The following is a 21083-nucleotide window of genomic DNA, read 5'->3' on the forward strand; positions in this document are numbered from 1 at the left end:
TTACATGACCCTGAAATGTGGTCAATATACCAAATAGTACATTATTGAATAAAACCAAATCATTTTTTTTCACAACAGTAAGCAAATGCAAAGACATATTTAGACAGATGTGTCTTGTTTCCAACATTTCCTATGTCATGCTTGTATTTTGTCTTCGTTGAGCTTCTACAGAGGTTGTCAATGCTGACTGAACCCTGAGCTAACCTGTGCTTCTGTACTTTCTTCTCTGAAATAGACATAGCAATTGTCCCTAAATATATAGAAGTGCACATGTACTCACACAAATAACCTATTATATAGAGTTACCAGCATTTGTACAGGTTTGTAAGCTCAGAACTCTACATGACTGTTTAAGCCATGTAATGCCATGTGAGACCATATAATATGTGCTCTTGGAAAGGTAAGGAAGGATTTCTGAGAGTTTGAGGGCAGCCTGGGTTCATATGCTGATACAGTTAAATAGTAATGCATGATTTCCTAAGTTTATTTGTACATAGATTAGGCTCTAGGTTTCTATACATGGCTTTAGGGAAACATTACACCACAAAATAGATGATTCATGCTAATAAAGAAGACAATTTTCACAGTTTGCACATTTGCTTCCTAAGTGAGATTGAAATCCTTCATATCACTCAATAAATATCACTTAAACAATTCTGTAATTATTATGCTTGAATTCATCTTTCATGTTAAAGACATACAAACACTCTTGGAAAATTAGAAGATGACCACTGTGAAATGTTGCAGTAGTGATATCTGAAATCTTACTTTCCAATCATTAACCAAAAGTTGGCAGTTTATGATCTTGCAGTATCAGTACCAAAGGACTGAAGGTGGGATAGAATGCTGCCAGAAATGCAGTGGCATGTTGCTTCCAGGACAGTGATGTAAAAATAGCATCATTGTCAAGAATCAGGATGGATTTGGTGAAATAAAACAAAATTAAGATGCTTGTTGGAAGTAGTATGCTTTGTGTAGCTTTAGACTTTGGGAGACACTGAATGAGTCAAAAAGCCTCACCCTCCTCTGGTGTCTGTAGAGAAGATGAACCATATAGATACTGGCACAAACCATTTGTCCTACCAATATAAAATCTGAGAGAGTCATATGTACTCTGCATCTGCCTTCAGATGTACTTGATACTTGACAAGAGCAAAACCTATAATCCCACATGTTTGTTAAATTCTGTTTATTCTGAAAGCATTCAATATGTAGAGGACTAAAGATATTTATCAGAAGGCTAGATATCCAACACAGAAAGCAAGAGATACTGATCTTCCAAGCTTGGCTTTTGATACCCACCCATCCACCCACTTTTGGACTGATAGGCATTGCCTGAAAATTACTCAAGAGACAAGTGTTACAAAGTGACAAGCCCTGACCTACTCTGTACATATATATAACAACTTTAAGCCAATGGATTCTCAGAATGTGTGTTATTCCCCATATGTATACACTGTGTGCAGTACTCCTGAAAAGAATACAGAAATTTCCTAAAGCCATGTTGGTGAGTATGAGACAAGTGGGCCTTGATTCTCGACTAGTATAGGACATAGAGGCATAAACTGCCAGAACAATGACATTCCCTAGTACTCCAACTACATTCTGTACCAGGAAAAGTAATTTCAGAAGAAAATCAAATCTCATTGTTCCAGGATCAGAGAAAACACTTATTTTAAAAAATGGCTGGGAAACCAGAGATTTACGTAGAAGTTAAGACTTTAATTTTTTTCTTGTTTATGATAAAACATCTTTCCTCATGAACTTTTCTTTCTGAAGGCAGTGAGTAAATTTAAAATTTTTCTGCATCAGTGAATTCAAAATTGCCATATATACAGACCAACAAAATATATTCAGATATTGCTCATTGAATCTAGCCAGAAGTCTAAATTTTATTTTGTAGATTCTTCATTGCATGTTCAGGATAATATTTATAAAGTAAAGCATGGCTCACATTAAGAATATCTCATAAATATCACTCTATGACAGTACAGGCTGCCACTCCTTATATTAATATACCTGGGTCACTTCCTAAGGATTTAGAGCCTTGTGTGAGACAGTTTTACAAACTATGACAACCACAAATTTACATTTGACTTAGCCTGGTAGTTCAAGTACTTCATCCCAGCACTATAGCGACTCTAAAAGGAGTCACTGTTGGATCTCTTTGAGCATGATGCTATTGTGTCTATAGAGTTAATTCCTGCCCAAACAGCATTACATAGTGACACTCAGTCTCAAAACAAACATATAAAAATAATTACATACATAAAGCTTAAGACATGCCTTAAGTTAAAGAAATAAATAATATTATAGGAATGTGTGTCACAGAATTTATATTGATTCCATAGGATGAACAAATTATTTGTACTTAAATTGAAGTTACTTTTCAAATTTTTAAAATAATCTGTAAATACCATAAGTAGTAAATATTCTACAGACAGTGAAAGGAGTTAATTTGTTATGCTGTCTTCTGATTACTTTTATCTCTTTTCTCTGAAACAACCCTCTATTTCAGTTATTTAATATTTAAAGTTTTAGACATATTCTCATAAGACACACATTGTAAAATAAAAAAATGGAATGTTTGCCTTAAAATTAGTCTCAGATATTTAATTTTTGAAAGTTAAAATAAAACTTTTGGTACTAGTTCAAGTTGTGGGTTATTGCAATTGGCCAAGATACTATGCTGCGAACATAAGTTAAGAACATAAAAAAGTTCTGAGCATGGTAGAAGACCTTTAATCCAAACATTTGGGTGTAAGAGCCAGGTGATTCTCTGGGAGTTCAAGGTGAGGCTGGTGGAAATGGAGAGTTCCAGGACAGCCAAGTTCACACAGTTAGACCCTATCTATAAAACAAAGAAAGATAAAGACAGGAATGATTGGACACAGAGGGATGTGAGAAGGTTAAGTAAACAAGCATAAGCTGCAAGACTCAGTGTGTTAGAGTTTGTTGCTCTCATAGAGGAACTTAGATTTGTTCTTAGCTCCCATATCCCACACATGATTTTTATGGGTATCTGATACTCTCTGGACTTGGCAGGAATCTGCCCTCCTATGATAAAAGTTAACTTACAAGATATGTAAAAAGTAAACATGAAAAAAATAATAAATACATGTAAGAGGAAAGGAAAGCATTCATGGTGATCATGTGAGTCTTATAGAGCCAATGTTAAGCAAGACCAATGATAAGAAATTCAATAGTTTCCATCACTATTTTAAAAACAGAAGTTAATTTCCCTATATCTAATTGTACATTCTAATAAAAATCTTGATTCATATTTTGGCAGATGAGAATCTGCTTACATAGGATTAAGAAATTGGAAGATTCAGAAGAGTAAGCAATATTTATTGTTTTAAATAAGAAATATTTGAAGAGCAGAGATCATAAGGGAGGTAAGAAGACATCTGTGTGTATTCACACACACACACACACACACACACACACACACACACATACACACACACACACACACACAAAACGAGAGAGAGAATGGGGGGGATGCATAATTTCTTATATTCTTTTAGCCTGGTATCCAGGCTTTAAACTCTGTGCTGGTTAGCTTCTTGTCAATTTGAGACAAGGTAAAACCAGAATTAAGATTCTGGAAAGAATCTTAATTGAGCATATATTGTCATCAGATTAACTTGTGGGTAAGACTGATACATTCTCTCTATGAATGCTTAATATGAAAATTCCCAAAAAACTGTGGTGATATAACCTCAGGGCAGGGTTGTATAAGAAACCAGTCAGAGAAAACAAGGAATTGTAATTAAGTAATCAAATTCTGTCCATTGCTTATGACATCAAGATTAATACATCAAAGAGATTATTTGGCATAATAATACTGGAATGTCTGCCCTACATGGGGTTTTATACAACAAGTGAAGGATATCCAAATAAAGATCATGATACCATGACATGGAAGAGTTTGATCCATAAGGAAGCACAATAACACATCCCAGCAGTGTGCATTTTGAGTGAACTGTCTCTGTTACTAGCACCACCACTCCTATTTTGGACATCACTTTCATATTTAAAATGCACTGTCTCTATTTTCTCTAATCTCATATCTCCTCTACAATTCTTTCCTCTTGCATTCAAAAACAAATAAACTGGTGGCCTTATAACTTGTGTAATAAGAAATGTTTGAGTTTAACTATAATTACCAAAATACAACATATTTAATAAAAATGAGTTGAATCAGAATGGCACAAGTAGATATGCTGGAGCTAATGAGGAAAGCCAATAAGGGAATTATAGGCAGCTAAGAAATAGTGAGAGCTGTGAAAATTATTCTTTCCCAGGAAGGGTAGTCTCACTAAATGCTAAATTATCTAAAGAGCTGAGTCTTATTTCAGTTACTAGAAGGAAAGGACAACAAAACTGAAGATACATATTTAGAAATACTGTGAAATACGTCCAATGTTGTTACACTTAAAATTAACACTTAGAGTTAAAAAATATTTTATATAATAAAATTCATGTGACAGGTTGTGCCCCCTTCCAAGTCGTTTGTACCTCCTAAAATTAATTATGTATTTATTACAATTTCAAAGAAAATTGTTACCCAATACCAAATAGGACTGTCCAGAAAATACTCATTCAAGTCCCAATATATAAATTGAGCAGGTTACATCTGGGAATTTATATGTACATTAATATACATATACATATATACACACATATATATATACATATATATATCACATACATACACAAGAATGTGATATCAATGGAAATAGAGATATGACATGGAAAGACAACACTTGGGTAATGTCAGAAGGTTTGCAGTTATGAAAGTGAAATTTTAAAAGATGTTTGTATTATAATTTCAAAAATCACAACAATATGAACTAACCAGTATCCCCAGAGCTCATGTCTCTAGCTGCACATGTAACAGAAGATGTCCTAGTCGGCCATCATTGGGAAGAGAGGTCCCTTGGTCTTGCAAACTTTATATGCCCCAGTACAGGGGAATGCCAGGGCCAAGAAGTGGGAGTGGGTGGGTAGGGGAGCAGGGCAGGGGGAGGGTATAGGGAACTTTCAGGATAGCATTTGAAATGTAAATAAAGAAAATATCTAATAAAAAAAGGAAATCAGCCCTCCCTAAAAATAATTTCAAAATCAAAGACATTAATATATAATTAACACCATAATTACCAAAAGTATTTAATTAACGAGTACCACTTTGTTTCCATTAACCATCTCTAATGCAAACATTCGTTAATATAGCAGAGTGTAGAACAATTCACACACGTGTAAAATGTTCCAACACAAAGAATTCTTGGCTTTCATACACTGTATGCTATCCTTGTTTGGCTTGCTATACTTATTTCTTCTTATCATCAATAGATATTTCATATCCCTATGACAGAAGGTAAAAGACACATAAAGGTGGAAAGAGAGAATTGTCTCCAAAAAATTGTCCTTAGACCCCCTTCTATGCACTGTGGTATGCTTTATCCACCCCAGTTTTGTCTTTCTCTGTCTTTGTTTTCCCCCCTTTCTGTTTTCTCTCCCTCTCCCCCACTCCCTCATCTACCCTCTCTCTGTACATCTGTCTCTCACACAAAAATAGACATAAATAAATGAATAACTAAGTAATGCATGAGTGAATCAATCAATAATTTAAAATAGCCAATAAACAATAAAAGCCAAATTTCTGGCTTTCACCTGAGGATTTGATTGAAACATGGAAGAGTGACATATCTAATGTATGAGTTCAGGGTCTTCTGGCATAGAATATGATATTTACTTTTCAGAGTGTGCCTTGATGATGTTTGGTCACCTCAGCTACATACTACAGTAACTAGCTCACAAAGAACAAAAATTCTCCCAGTTCTAGAAGTTGTTTTCTAAGACTAAAAGAATCTTGAGTAATGCGGAGGATTTTGAGTGTTATAGGATCATCTTCTGAGATGTTTTAAGGGTTGTTTTTCCCTGCTACACATTGCTTCACGTCATGGCAGATTCTAGAATGATCCAGAATTCTGAGGTCCATTTTCAAATATTTATTCTACCGATGATGCATTCCTCAAGACAACATTACTGAGTTCCCAAACAAATAAAACGTGATGAAACATGCAGATATTTTACATAGCATTGCTTATGTGCTGGGTGATCCTCAAAAGTTGTAAATACAAGAACTCATCATCTCTCAGATAATTGAATGTGCTAAAGATTCCAAATCTCTTTCTTATATGAATACTGATAACAATATCACATGGATACATAAATTGAATCTGTAAAATAAGGCAATATGTAATTTACAGTGCAATTAAACTTAGCATTCCAGGTCTTAATAGAAATATTTCATCTTATTTTATGTAGAAGCCAGGATCCTCACACCCTCATTCTGTCAAATCATTTTGATCTCTCTCAGCTAGTATTCCATAATGTTCTTTATGGAAAACAAACAACCTGAGTAACAAAATGTTAAACTGGAAAAAAAAAAAAACATTCAGGCAGAGAATTCTGAGACCTGAGAATGATGCAGTGAGAAGTTAGTTAAACAGAGAACAAGAAAAAAAAAAGTCTATGAAAGACAAACTAGAAATTCAGATTTAAAAGTAAGGCTTGTGAAGATATTCCACCTAGAATGTATTTTTTTTTGTCTTGGGATATGGTTCATATGGTAGAATTCTTAGAAAATTTTAAATGGTGTATGTGAATAGCTTGGTTGAATTTTCATCACCACCTGAATTGGGTGTGACGAAACTTCTGTAACCCCGTCATTTAGAAGACAGATGTTAAGATGATCCAGAAGTTCAGGATCATCCTAGAATACATAGTAAGACTGAAGTTGGCCTAGGCTATGAAATGCCACCATAAAAGTAAGACAAACAGACAACACCTCTGAACTGGAAATATTTCTGACCAATTATCCCAATAAAATGGCTTATTTTCATTTCCATGCTTTTTTACACTCAATGTTCTGGTCAGATTAACATCAGGTTTTCAATTTTTAAAATTTATTTTCATAGTGCATGTGTTGTGTGTGTGTGTGTGTGTGTGTGTGTGTGTGTGTGTGTGTGTGTGTGTGTTTATGGTGGTAGAGGTCTTATTAATAGCCAGATGGTTACATAAAGGTTTCTGCATCTCATGTTACTGGCAGTTGTGAACTGCTACACATAGGGGCCTCTGAACATATGGATATTCTACAAGATTAGGAAGAACTGTTAACTGCTGAGCCATCACTTCATCCACTTTTATTATATTTATCCCATGTCAAAAATGTGCCACAGTTATGGTGAAAATGGCTTAGTGTTTAAGAGTTCATTCTCTTCAGAGGACATGAGTTCAATTTTCAGCTCTCAAATCAGACAAACCAAAATTGCCAACAACTTCAGATCCATGGTATCAGACACCTTCTTGTAGTTTTAGTCATGGTTCTAACAAGCCCATATAAAACATATAATAGAGATATTTTATTCATAACTCAAATGCCTAGATTGGGTAGATATAGGGGTATTTTAACTTATTTCTCAGCTGTAAAGTTCCTTTTTGTTTGTTCTTTCCTGGTTATGCAGTTTTAGTATATTCCAGCTTTCTCCTCTATACCATTATCTCTCTTTCTCACTATACCCAAACATAGGATCTAGCCATTTCTTTACCAATTAAATTTGGGAGAAGATTCATATGTCAATACTTGAGTATTTGTGCACCTGCTTGTCAAGGGCAACCATCTCTTGAGAAACCAGTCTTGCATATAGGATATAAGCAGCAGTATCAGACAAATCAACCACGCCTTGTATAATATATGTAGATAGATAGATGGATGATAGATAGATAGATAGATAGAAATATAATATAATATGATATGATATGATATGATATGATATGATATGATATAATATAATATAATATAATATAATATAATATAATATAATATAATATAAAGAGCTTACTATCTTCCATGTGGTTAGGTGCGGCAGAGCACCTCGATGTATTAATTTATAGTAAGAAAACTGACAAGATCTGTTCATATGTTTAGAATTTTGTTATGATAGCTGGAGTGTGAGTGTGTGTGCATGTTTGTGTGTGTTTGTTTGTGTGTGTGAATATTTCCAAGATAACAAATAAATGAAAATTAAATGTAGATACATTTCTGCTCAATTCTTTCTTTTTTTTCTGTTATTGGGTTATCTTTATTCTGTTATCTTTCTTTATTTACATATGGCTATATCATTAAGAAATCATGCAAAACAGATTTGGAGTAGCATGTTCTTAAAATCTGAGGGACACATAGCAACAGCAACTATCAGACAAAACATGATGTGATATGACATTTCATCTGATGTTTTACTGTGCTTACACTTTCTGGAGTAAGCTATCCCTCATTTTTCTGTATATATTTCTATAGTTTAAGCATCATCTCTCCTAGATTCTGCCATTCTCTCACAGTGGGGAATATGTAGTACTCTAAGACAGAAACTCCAAAATAACAACAAACAGGAGAAAAACATCAGGAGAGTTACACAGTTGAATGAAACCTGTAGTGGACTCCATTTTTTGTTTGCTGCTAATTAAAAATTCTGGAGTTCAGCAAAAGAGGCTTACATGGCAATTTGTAAGAGAAAAGTTGTATGCTGGCAATGTTACTGTTTATCTGATAGAGTTAGATGATCTTGTAGCTTTTGTCTCATAGGTTTATAGTACATGACAGACACACTATTAAGAGCCTCTCAGCCCCTCATTTCTTAGGAACAAAGTCAACAACTAGAAAAAGAAAGTTTCTTTCATCCATAATCTGGGGTTTTATTTAGAGTTGAGTATAAATTGTATATTTCAGTAATGAAATGAGACGATGTCGATTGAATACCTTAATTTTCACTAACAACTGCTAAGTGCATGTAAACACAGAGATATGTTTATGATTTGATGTATTTGTGTATGTTAGTGTGTTTTTCCTTGCATCTGTGCATGAATACACAGTCCAGATAGTAAAGTTCTACAGTCTGAATATGCACCCTGAACTATAACTTGTCCATCAATTCTCTATGCTGTAGGAAACTGCATAGCTCTTGTATGAAAAGGAAAGTACAGATAGAATATTGGAATTACCAGACTCAGGCTACTGCCTCAACCACAATTTCCTGATGAACCTGGATCTCCTTGCCTGCTGAATTTCATATTCTTTCATCTTTTGCTCAACACAGAAGCAGTGAATTACACAGGTGAAACTGTCCTGAGACCAATGAGAAAAGGTTTGTCCTATCCAACTGCTCTAGTGTCATTCCCTTATAGTCACACCCATGAACCAAAAGAAATCACTCACCAGGGCTGAACTCGGCTACTGTAACAGGGTCAGGTCTGAGGCCCTCATTAAACACAGAGCATTTGCAGCCAGTGCAGTTATAGATTCTCAGGATCTGTGAGTTCACTTCTACACCTGAGCTGCAATCACCTTGTCACCTGCTGAACACTGACAACCTGTGCAAAGGGACAATTATTCAGCCATGAACAAACTGTTAATTCAGTGCCAGGACAAGTTACAAGTCTTGGGAATTATGAAAATCTGAGTTAATTAGCATTGATGTAAAGTTCCCTGAGTCTGTTGCAATGAGCTACCTCTGAAATAAAAGAAAGAGTTAGTAAGTGGGTCAGATATACCATTGGTCTTATTTCCTTAGCATCACAGCAGTATATGTGTCATATTCATTACAGAACTGGTGCTAATGTTTCAAAATGAGGATAAGGAGACTACTGATAGCAACTCTTAAACATATGCTCACCTCACATTTTTAGAAACCTTGGGAAAGCCTATACTAGTGAACTACTCGATTTTTTTATTTTTGTTATATCATAGAACTAAGGTCACAGGGGCAACAGAACAGGGGTCCTCATATTCAACATTTGCATCCATTTCAGTCTTCATATTGAGGCTCTTATATGAGTAATTATAAATTCAAGACCATGATAATTTGGAATGCATTGTTGTCCAAATTACTCAGTGGATAAATGCATTTGCATTGCAAGCATGAGGACCTGGGTTTAAACAGTAAAACCCCATTTAAAAGCCTGACACTATGGCAAATGGCTATACCTTTCAATGTTCTGAAGATGAAATTGGAAGCTATGACTAAAGAAAGAATCCTTGAAAGTTTGACTGTCAGTTAGCTTGCAGTACACGGCAGGACATAAACAAGGTTGCATATAAAAGACCCACATCTAAAGAGTTTTTTGATTGCCAGATAAATGGTGGAATGCACTTAGTACATTCACATACAGGTCTACACACACATACACAACACACACACACACACACACACACACACACACACACACACACACACACACACACAAGGGTGAGATTGGGGAAAGGCTAGATAGAAAAGTAAAGAATGGAAGAGTAAGATTGGCCATTTTGAATAAGACCTCCTTATTCTTTACCAACTTGGACCATAATTTTCATATTTCTCTTCCTACCCCTCTTCCTCTTTCTTTTCCATAAAACGTACTCTTTATTCTATTTTCTTTGTTTTTACTATTTTAAGTGATTTTTGTTTGTGTTTTTGTTTTCTTTTAACTTTGTCTGACTTTGATGTCACTAAATATACCTGACAGGACATAAATTCAGAGTGATCCACCTCCCTCACCTGCCCCAGTGGTGAGTTTAAAGCCCTCTATAAAAGATTTGACAAGTGTCCATGTTTAAATGAGGAATTATTTTTTCAACCACCTTCCCCACTCATATAAAAATGTGCTCTTAATGCTACATCAGAGTGCTTGTTCTGTTTGGTAGGTTTGTTCAATTTATGTTTTGTTTTATTTTGAGGGTAATGCTTGGCTGTGTAACTCAGCCTAAGGTAACTCTAATCCTCCTGCCTCAGCCTCAATAATCATGGTTTTAGATAGACTTAACACTATTTCCATTTCATATAAGTTATTTACCAAATTAACTCTGTTAATGCAATTTCCCTTCATTGATTAAACTATTCTTATAACACCATCTCATCATTTCCAGGACAAGTAACCAGGCCCTGGGATTATTAAGAGCCGAGTTAATTAGCATTGATTAAAAATGTCCCAGAGTCCGTTACAATGGACTACCCCTCAAATAAAAAACGAGTTAATAAGTGAGATAATAAAGAGTTAACAGGAGTTAATAACAAGCAAACTTTATTTGATCTTTTAATATTTAAGTCTGCATTATGTTTAAACCTTCATGTATGTAATATTGAAAATTTCAAGAAATAATTATAAAAAATAAAATGTTGTGTAAAAATTTCAGTGTAGTTACCAATCAAGTTTTCTAGATATTAAGGATAAAAGAGTCAAGAAAACCCAGGAGTTCCTGAGCACAAAAGCAGAAAAATCCCTGAATAGGAAAATGCAAGCTCACTATTTGAATTTCCCCCAATTCTGTACCTGCAAATATCTGCTCTCCAAGAAATCCAAACTAAGTTTTGTCTTCTGCTTCATTCACTGATGATTCTTGCCTGAGCAGAAGCAGCCACTCTCCTGGAAATTTACCTTCTAATAAATCTCTTATGTGAGATCTGTGTGCTCTCTTCTGTTAGTCTGAACTTCATTTGGAACATATCTATAACCTCTAGTTCATATGCAACAGACTCATTGCCTTGTTCATTGATGACTCACCAGACCATCATTCAAGACAATTAGATAATTTTCCCTAAGCTTCAGTGAGTCAGCATAAGTGGATCATGATTGTCTAGAACCCCTCTGCTATGTTTGGAGTAAAATGTAACCACAGCCATCATCTTTAAGACTAAGACTGAAACTATATCTGAACTGATCCCACTACCCTAGGAGCTAAATCACTGAAATTTCCCTAGGCCCAACTTGGCTATTATACCATTCCTTCCCTCTTATAATACACTCACTTTAGATCTTCCTGTAAATTCCACAGATCCTCTAGATCCCTATGTTTGTTTGTTTGTTTGTTTGTTTTAAACTTTATTCCCTAAAGCTTCCCTGTGAATGAGACCCTGCTCAGATTTTGTCCTTGCCTCCTGTGTTCTGGAAATTCCTGGTATTAGGCCAGAAGTTTCTCCTCTGGATTTGTGAGGCTAAGTCCTTAACCTCACAGTGAATAAGGCTTTATCTGACTGCTTTGGTGAATATTCCTTCTGTGTCTTTCCTGAGTCAAACTCATAACCCCAGTTGTGGTCTCATCCATTGTCTTATTAGACTCTATTACCTCAGCACTCAATTTCTCTAAGCAAAATATTATTAGCACCCCTTATCGCTCCCACATCTATCTCTTTATTATCATAGTCTGCTTTAATTACCTAGGAGCATGCTTTGTGTTCACACTAGATTCCACAGACTGAAATATTTCCTAAATCCTTAATACTACCATGCCAACTCTCTCTCTCTCCAAATATTCACAATGCTTCAATAATCTGCTACACATAAATAAACAGTTGTCTATCCTAAGGATGCCTGGGATTTGTGTCCTGGTGTATAATTTTCCAACTTAGGGGTGATACCTGCAAAAAACAAAACAAAAAACAAAAACAAAACAAAACAAAACAAACAAACAAAACAAAAAATAAAAACAAACAAAAAAACCCAAAAAAACCAAAAAACCAAAGCTGTGCTTATTACCATCACCAGATTTAGAATGATATGGTATGATACATGAACAATTCTGGTCATCATTTTTCTAGCAGTCTTGGGTCATAAGTGCTGGCATTACCATTTAAACATGAGTGACTACTTCTCTAACTCTTTTCTGTGAAGTTCCTCTCAGTTCATCCAGGATCTCTAAATGGTGGCTCTGACCACCCTTGCCTTACAAGGTCAAATAGACTCACTGACCATAGCAGTATTAAAACATCAGTGATGATTATGTTTACTAACAACAGAGAAACCTGTTTCTTAAAGGAACAGATTGTCTGTTCCTTGCAGACAAATATTGCTTCCACATTAACAAATTGGGTAAACAAAAAGACAAGATCCAACAATTCCAAACTGATCTACTGAAATTTAAGAAATAGTTGATATCAGTACTGGCTATGAAAGTGCACAATGGTTTAAACTCTCAACAGATATGGGTAAATATTCACTTTTTTTGTGTCCTTGTCTATGTACATTCTCCTGTTCAAAGCCACTCTTACTGGGTAGAGAGTGAGCTACAAAGTTGCTTTGTTTTGCAGTTTCCTAAGGACTAAGCATGTTAGAGATTTCATTCTGTTTCACCAGTCATTCTATTTTATTTTTATTTCTAATTTTCACAGAAAGAGTTACCCCAAGATACATTTTGGGGCTACTCTGAATAATAGAGTTTTCTTAATTTTTATTTTAGTTACTTTGTCATTTTTTATGAAAAATTACTAACTTTTAAGCATTATTGCTTTTTTTTTTAAATCTGGCTCCCAAAAGTTTTCATCAGCACTAGAATTTGTCTGATGTAGGTTTCATACGTTTAGATGAAATGCCTGACAGTAGGGAGAGGGAACTTATAGAGAATACCTCCAGCAGAAAGACAGGATATCAACTGAGAGTTGCTATCCCTCAGTCACATCTCTGACCCATAATTTTTCCTGTCTGAAAGAAGTACAAGGATGGAAATGGAGAGGAGCCTGAGCAAAAGAAGGTTCATCGACTGGCCCAAAGTGGGATCCAGCTCAAGGGGATGTCCAAAAGCCAGACACTATTACTGAGGCTATGGAGCACTCACAAAAAGGGAACTATTATGACTGCACCCCGGAAGACCCAACAAGCAGCTGAAAGGGTCAGGTGCAAATATTTGCACCCAACTAATGGACAGAAGCAGCTGACCCCTGTTATTGAATTACGGAAGGTAGAAAGAGGCTGAGAAGGGCGATTCTGTAGAAGGACCAGCAGTCACATTTAATCTGGACCACCGAGAACTCTCAAACACTGCACCAGCAAACAGGCAGCATACACGAACTGATATGAGTCCCCCAACACACATAAAGTAGAGGACTTCTACGAATGTGTTCATTCAAAGATGATGCACCTAACCATCTAGAGACTGGAGGTCCCAGGGATTTTAGAGATCAGGTGGGGTGGGGAGTGGGAACATCCACATGGAGACAGGTGGGTGGGGAGGAGGCATGGGATGTGAAAAAGTCAGAGAGTTGATCAGGGGGAGTGTATAAAATATGAAGTGTAAAAAAATAAACTAATTTAAAAAATAATATCATCTGAAAGTAAAAATTACTTAACTGTCTCTCTTTCCAATTCACATATACTTTTTGTCTACAGTCCTCTAATTGTTGCAGGGGTTGAGTACTATATTAAGTAGATATGGAGAATAGGTATCCCTATCGTTTTCTCATTTTTCACTACAATGTTTTGACTTCTTTTCAATTTAGGTTCATGATGGCTATATGATTACTTATGACTATTCCAGATTACCTTTCTTGCATTGAGGTATCTCCCTGTATTTCTAGTCTCATTAGGATCATTTATCATGAGGGAATGTTGAACTTTATTAAAAGAGTTTGGATAAAATAGGAATACCATGGTTTTTTTCTTTTTAAAGTATGCTCTAAATGATGGACTGTGTCTGTCATTTAAAGTATTTTATTATGTCTTAATATCTGGTATACAAGGAACTTGATGAAATTACATATTTTAATATGCATTTCAATGTAGTTTGCAAGTATCTTTTGAAATTTTTTTTATCTTTGTCTATACTTCAGTAGGTTGTTGGTTTTTTAGTGGATGTTTTGCTTTAATTATCAGCAAATATAAGTGTGGCCTTGTGAAAAGAATGAGGAATTTTTATTACTTTTCATCTTTCAGAATAATATTGTAAATATGAGCATTATTTAATGTTTGAAGTTATAGTGAAATTCTGGAGTGATTTAACTTTATGGTGACTTTCATTGGATGGGAAAATATTGTTTTTTTTTTTTCAAATATCCAGTTCTTCATTCCTTTAATGCTTTCTTTTTTGTTTTTACTTCATTTACTTTAGCTGTTAATTTGATCATTTTTCCATCTTTTCATTTTAGGTGTTATTTATTCACATTGGTCTAAAGTTTGCAGTTCTTTCTGTAAGCTATGAATATGACATCTTTGACATTCTTCATTTGGGTACTCAGTGCAATGAAGAAATTTCTTATTGGAATTGCCTTCCTGTTTCCTCAGAGGCTTGAGTATTATATTCGCCTTTTTAGCTAATTCTAAACACTTTTCAATTTCGTTCTTGGTATCTGTCTTGATAAATGTTTTATGAAAGTAATGACTTATTTAGCTTGTATTAATATTAATATCTTCATTTGTTTTTTTGCCTTGTTAATATCCAGCTTTAATTCATGGTGGTCAAGTTGGATGCAGGACATATATTAAACCTCTTATATAGTTGAGATTTATTTGTGTCTAAATATTTATCCAATTTTGGATAAACTTCCCTCAGTTTATACGAAGAAATATATTGGGTTTTTTTGAGAAAAAATGTTCTGTAGTTATTTCCTATGTGCATTTGATTTGTGATATTATTTTTTAAAGATTTATTTATTTATTATATGTAAGTACACTGTGGCTGTCTTCAGACACTCCACAAGAGGGCGCAGCATCTTATTATTGATGGTTGTGAGTTCATCATGTGGTTGCTGAGATTTGAACTAAGGATCTTTGGGGGAGCAGTCAGTGTTCTTAATCACTCCAGCCCTTGTGAAATTGTTTAACTTCAGTGTTTTTCTCAATTTTTTTCTAAATGACCTGTACATTGGAGTAAGTGGGAAGTTGAAATCACCCCACTATTGCTTTGTGAATGTCATCATGTGATTTTACCTGTGGTAATGTTTTTATGAAACTAGATGCCCTAGTTGTGTCGTACATAAATATTAAGAATTATAATGTCCTCTTGGGAGATTTCTCCTTGGATGAATATGTAATATCCTATTTCATTTCATTTCAACTGAGTTAGATGTCTGTTTTATCAGATATTATAAGGAGCACAATTTCTTTATTCTTGACTCATTTGTTTGGAATAACATTTATACTTAAGTTGTACTTATTCCTGTCGGTGATATGTGATACTTGGATGTAGTAGAAAAATGGATCTCATTTCTAATAAGATATTTAGTCTATGTACTTACTGAGTTTTTATAAAAAACGATTTTGACAATTATCATTGAGAAGAGTTTATTATTTAATTACTATTATTTGTTGTTACGGTTTCAAATTTCCTTTTTTGTTTTTATTTACTCTTCTGGTAATATATATTTCTTGTGTATTTCTGTCCATGATTAATCTCTTCAGAATGATGATTTCCTTATAGTAGCTTTTGTAGAGCAGTACTGTTGAATGGGTATAGATTAAATTATATTTTACCTGGAATATCTTCTATATCTATTGTTATTGATAGTTCTGTTGAGTATTTTAATCTGAGTCAGCATCTGAAATCTCTCGGAGTTTGTAAACCATCAGATAAAGGATATTTTAAAATATCCAATGACAAATAAGGTATTATTTTGGTCTGATCATTATAAATTTCTCAGTAATTTTTCTTTACAGGGATTAGTAGCCTCTTTTTTTTTTCCTGTTTTTCTGTGTGTTTATTTCTCTGTTCTTATTTTTGTTGTTCTGTGTGTATTTTGATTAATATGTATTATTTGGATTGTCTTATCTGGTCCTGTCTATTGGTATTTTACCTTGAGAACCACTAATGTCTCTATGATGGCGAACATTTATTATGTTTTTATTTTTATATTCTTTATGGTAATGGCAATGACCTGTGATTCTTCTCTTTCTTCTACATCTAGCACTTATAGAATAGGTTATTTCTTTTGTCACAGATTTTGTGAAAATTTGGTTACTTTTTGGTGGAGCAGGTTAACATATTCTTCGGCTGATGTATGAATTTCCACTACATTGTTTTTATTACCTAAGATACTTTCTTGCATGTCTCATAGTCTTTTGTTTTGATACAGCCTAGATTTTTTTTTCAGGTCATAAAAACAATTCAGATTTATTTATTTATTTATTTATTTATTTATTTATTTATTTATTATTTACTTTTTATTTTTTTCTTTTTGTAATTTTTATTAGGTATTTTCTTCATTTACATTTTAAAATCTATCCCGAAAGTCCCCTATACCCTCTGCCCCACCCCACTCCCCTACCCACCCACTCCCAAATGGCCTTTGTGTTCCCCTGAACTGGGGCATATAAAATTTGCAAGATGAAGGGGCCTCTCTTTCCAATGATAGCTGAATAGGCCATCTTCTGCTACATATGCAGCTAGAGACATGAGCTCTGGGGGTTCTGGTTAGTTCATATTGTTGTTCCACCTATAGGGTTGCAGACCCCTTCAGCTCCTTGGGTACTTTCTCTAACTCCTCCATTGGGGGCCCTGTGTTCCATCAATAGCTGACTGTGAGCATCCACTTCTGTATTTGCCAGGTACTGTCCTAGCCTTACCGGAGACAGCTATATCAGGGTCCTTTCAGCAAAATCTTGGTGGTGTATGCAATAGTGTCTGCATTTGGTGGCTGATTATGGGATGGATCCCCAGGTGTGGCAGTCTCTAGATGGTCCAAACTTTCTTCTCAGCTCCAAACTTTTCTCTGTACCTCCTTCCATGGGTGTTTTGTTCCCAGTTCTAAGAAGGGGCAAAGTATGCACACTTTAGTCTTTGTTCTTCTTGAGTTTCATGTGTTTTGCAATGGGTATTCTAAGTTTCTGGACTAATATTCATTGATCAGTGAGTGCATACCATGTGTGTTCTTTTGTGATTGAGTTACCTCACACAGGATGATATTCTCCAGATACATCCATGTGCTTAAGAATTTCTTAAATGAATTGTTTTTAATAGCTATGTAGTAGTCCATTGTGTAAATGTACCACATTTTCTGTATCCGTTCCTCTGTTGAGGGACATCTGGGTTCTTTGCAGCTTCTGGCTATAATACGTAAGGCTGCTATGAACAAAGTGGAGCATGTGTTTTTATTACCAGTTGGAACATCTTCTGGATATATGCCCAGGAGAAGTATTGCTGGATCTTCCAATAGTACTATGACCAATTTTCTGAGGATCTTCCAGACTGACTTTCAGAGTGGCTGTACAAGATTGCAATCCCACCAACAATGGAGGAGTGTTCCTCTGTCTGAACATCCTTGCCAGCATCTGCTGTCACGTGAATTTTTGATCGTAGCCATTCTGACTGGTGTGAGGTGGAATCTTAGAGTTGTTTTGATTCACATTTCCCTGATGATTAAGGATGTTGAGCATTTTTTTTCATGTGCTTCTCAGATTCAATGCAATTCCCATCAAAATTCCAACTCAATTCTTCAATGAATTAGAAAGGGCAATTTGCAAATTCAACTGGAATAACAAAAAACCTAAGATAGAAAAAACTCTTCTCAAGGATAAAAGAATATCTGGTGCAATAACCATGCCTGACCTAAAGCTGTACTACAGAGAAATTGTGATAAAAACTGCATGGTACTGGTATAGAGACAGACAGGTAGACCAATGGAATAGAATTGAAGACCCAGAAATGAACCCACACACGTATGGTCACTTGATCTTTGACAAGGGAGCTAAAACCATCCAGTGGAAAAAAGACAGCATTTTCAACAAATGGTGCTGGCACAACTGGAGGTCATCATGTAGAAGAATGTAAATTAATCCATTCTTATCTCCATTTACTAAGTAAGTCTAAGTGGATCAAGGAACTCCACATAAAACCAGAGACACTGAAACTTATAGAGGAGAAAGTGGGGAAAAGCCTCAAAGATATGGGCACAGGGGGAACATTCCTGAATAGAATAGCAATGGCTTGTGCTGTAAGATCGAGAATTGACAAATGTGACCTTGTTGGGGCCCTCCAGCGACTCACAGGTCCGGGTTCGAGCCTGGAAGGCATCTTGCAATGTGGAAGAGAGGGAAACTAGGCGACGAGAGAAAGATGGAACCAAGACAGGGTTCTGATCAATGTTCAAATTTTTAATGGCAGACACACTTTATAAAAGAGGGGGGGGAGTCCATTCCCACCAATTCGTCCTTGGAGCCTGGAACCAGCTGCAGGTGATGATGTGCAGAATAGGGCATAATCTCCAGGATAGCTCTGGGGCCTCTCAGCAAGTAGCAGTATCTTGAAGAGGAGCAGAGGCAGTGGCAGAACAATAGAAAGATCTAGGGAGGAAGGCTCCACCCTAGATAATCTCCTTAGTGGCAGCAAGGTCAGGTTCTGGCTTGGCCTGCTTCAAGCTTATGGGAGGCTACAGGACCTCATAAATAAGCATCCAAGATATTTTGATATCTTAAAATTTTAGATGTTTAATTTTACTTATTTGTGTTTGCTTTAGTAAATTTATTCCTATCTATTTATCACAAATTGTTTTCATTGTTACATTAATTGATCTTTGTTTCTTTAATTTTCCTAAGGAGAATTAATTTTATCCTTATTTTGATCCATGAACATATTAATAATTGCTATATTGTATTCTTTATCATATGCTTCATTTATATTAAATATCTCATTCATGTATATTGTTTTTAATTACCTGGCTGAGAAAATAGAATGAAGATACATAAAAAGAAACAGATCACATATATCAATAGTTTTTGTGCAATGGGTTTTATATATTATATATATACTCACTTTAAATTCAGATCATTTCCACCTTCCTTCTCACCCATGCCCACAATCCTTCCTTTTATGCCCTGACTCCTTCTCGACTGAGAGTATGGAGAAAACGTTTGGTATTTCCTCACCCAGGCATATCAAGTCTCTGTATGGCTAGAGGCATCATCTCCAACTGAGATAAAAAAGGCAGCCCAGATAGAAGAACATATCCTACAGACAGGCAACAGCCATTTTCATTGTTCCTGGTTCAGTTCTTTGAGACCCATATGAAGACTGTCTTAGTCAGGGTTTCTATTCATGTATAAAACATCATGATCAAGAAGCAAGTTGGGGAGGAAACGGTTTCTTCAGCTTACACATTCACATTGTTCTTGATCAATAAAGGAAGTCAGGCCTGGAACTGAAGCAGGTCAGGATTCAGGAGGTGATGCAGAGACCATGAAGGAATGTTACTTACTGGGTTGGCTCCCCTGGCTTGCTCAGCTTGCTCTTTTATAGAACCCAAGTCTACCAGTCCATGGATGGTTGTGACTAAAAACTGATTAAAAGGAAGTAGTGTATTAGGAGCAATTAAAGAAGGGTTGGATCAAAACCTAGTATATGTGCTTAGCTGTTGCCTTCCAATCTGTTTTGGGATACCTCTGTTTCTTGGCCTTGGGAGTTATACCATGGCCTTCTTGTCTAGAAAATGTGTCTGTTACATTCAAAGAATCCAAATTTCTGCCATTCAGTATGCTGGTGTCTTCTCTTTCTGGCTCATCTTCCTTCCTACCACAGCACTAAAGGGAAGGTTATGGCAGCTATGGAAGAATTCTCTCTCTTGGATTCCAGCACAGCACTCCATGTCTTCATATTTGATCCCAAGTATTACATTATCTTGTGATCAGACAAGAATTCATTTCATCAATTCAGAAAGAAAACACATTCTAGAAGGAAGAATTATCCTAAAATACAGTTGAAAAGTATATTTAGCTTTAATGTTAACAACTTCATAAAAGGGACCATTCATTTATCATTCTAAAATATGTTAAACAATTACAATATGAATGTAATTATATTAGGATCTATTCTTTATCCAACTATATTATAGTGTTATTGTAGGAAAGCCATTTATTTTCCATGTCTGAAAATCACATTTGCTCTGGTGACTCAACTTCTCAGAGTCTAAGAAATGATGACTCTGTTCCTGGATTATGTAAAATGTTTCTATCCTTTCTTAATATAAACTCTTCCTTTAAATTTATTGTTTTCTTTTATTGAACAATGCATGTGTATTCTTCATTTTTCCTGAAAGAGCAAAGACATTTAGATTGAAAAGACCATTTGAACTTAATTTTTAATGTCCACTAATTAATAATACTAAAAATTTAATTACCCTATAAGTAGTGTGCAAATTTATTATATATTGAAATTTCAGTATGCCACATTTGAAAATAAACAACATGGTAGATGTAAAGATTTCAAGATATTTAATTAATTTATAATGTTCTGTTTAAATTTATGTGCTTATACTGAAAACCACCACTTGTAATAATTTAAA

General features: G+C 35.1%; 2 pseudogenes; one reads left to right on the forward strand and one right to left on the reverse strand.

The window, feature by feature from the left end:
* Positions 1-20473, forward strand: part of Vmn2r-ps126 (vomeronasal 2, receptor, pseudogene 126) — a 61464-nt pseudogene extending 40991 nt beyond the window's left edge.
* Positions 779-1647, reverse strand: Vmn1r-ps139 (vomeronasal 1 receptor, pseudogene 139; annotated as a pseudogene).

Source organism: Mus musculus, chromosome 17 (genome assembly GCF_000001635.26).
Source record: "Mus musculus strain C57BL/6J chromosome 17, GRCm38.p6 C57BL/6J".
Classification (NCBI taxonomy): domain Eukaryota; kingdom Metazoa; phylum Chordata; class Mammalia; order Rodentia; family Muridae; genus Mus; species Mus musculus.